The following is a 1,472-nucleotide window of genomic DNA, read 5'->3' as shown; positions in this document are numbered from 1 at the left end:
GTAAAGTCCAAGAAGGAATTGGGAAATGGGAAAAATAACAAACATTGGAGTTGAAAAGAATATTACATGGCTGAGAAAAAAAAAATCCGTAAAGCTAAGTAAATAGAGGTAGGCATTAGAACATTAGTGAATGTAAGTTAATAGAATCTCAGTTTTCACTTATACACACTTTTTTCTGCCCCTAACCATATTCAGTGTTGAAATATAGGCTAAGGTGATTATAGAATTGTTCTACCAGGTCATGAAAGAAATGGGATGTTATTGACAGCAACAATTAAGTAATTTTCAAGTTCGACCACAAATGCCGATTAAAATCTCTTAAGAGATAACAACAGAGTAAATGCAAGCATAAAGAAATTTTTAAAAATACACATTTATACTCTATGCAACTTATGAAGTACTTACAGAATCTGAATAATAAATGTGGCAAGTATAAGAAAAGAATTATCCAAGTTTCATATATAGAAAAAAAGTTTGGAAAAAATATATAATAGATTTTTTGTAAAATTTCTACACCTGATCTTAGCCAAAAGGCCGAGAAGCGATTTTGTAAAATTTCTAATTTCTTGGCCAGGCATACAAGATCCTTTATGATGTGCCTCTCCCTCTCTCATTCCTACCCATCCCTACAACCTCATTTCTTTCTACTCTCTTCCAGACCGCCCTGAAGGTGTCACCGTTCCTTTGCAGTCCTTTACACACACATCCCTTTCTACCTGCCATCCTTCAGGCTCTGCTCAAGTGTCAGCCCATCTGTGACATCTTCCCTGGTTCCCCCAGTGTGAGTAATTCCAGTGTCTGTGCTCTAGTGGTTGACCGTGTTGTTTAATTTACCCCTCTGTCTTTGCCATACAGGAGAGTGCTTCCTGGAAATTAGAGGCCACGTTAGAGTTGCATGAATTTTTTTTTACCACCTAGGACCATGGCTCTTATAGAATATGTTTTCAATGGATGAATTAATGCTAAGTGAGATCTCAGGAACTTTTGGAATAAAACATGAATTGAGGAGATGCAATTTCTAAAGATTTGGATGTGAATGTGTTACATTCATTGAGGGAAGGAGTAACCCAGGAAAAAGAAATAAGAAGCAGCAAATAAGCCCAGAAAACAGCCGAAGCCTCAGAATCAGAGGGCAGGCCTGGGCTGCACTATAACTTTTGCCACAATATAAATCTCACTCAGTGACAAACCCAAGAAGATGTACAACAGAGCTTTCACAAATCAACATTTTCTAAGTATATGAAAGATCCATGTGGAGTTCAGTCCTACCAGTTCAATACCTTTTCCCTCAATAACCATAGCAAGCAAAGGTATTTAACTTCATGAATTATAAAATGACAGGAAACATTTCTGTATTGGTTGTGGATTCAGTCCCACAACAGGTTCAAAAGTTCAGAAGCAGCTAATACCCAAATTTATCATAGTAAAAGTTACTACATGAACAGCATTTTTAAATAATATATACTTTAAAT

The 1,472-nt window shown here is 36.2% G+C and overlaps 1 pseudogene; it reads right to left on the bottom strand.

Annotated features, from left to right (window-relative positions):
- Positions 1 to 467: 467 nt before the first annotated feature.
- Positions 468 to 546, bottom strand: LOC112833484 (U2 spliceosomal RNA; annotated as a pseudogene).
- Positions 547 to 1,472: the final 926 nt, after the last annotated feature.

Source organism: Callorhinus ursinus, unplaced genomic scaffold (assembly GCF_003265705.2).
Source record: "Callorhinus ursinus isolate GAN/ISIS: 27379988/994484 unplaced genomic scaffold, GSC_fseal_2.0 scaffold25, whole genome shotgun sequence".
In the NCBI taxonomy this organism is placed as follows: Eukaryota; Metazoa; Chordata; class Mammalia; order Carnivora; family Otariidae; genus Callorhinus; species Callorhinus ursinus.
Note: the sequence above shows the minus strand (reverse complement) of the source record. Positions and strands in the feature narration are given on the sequence as shown.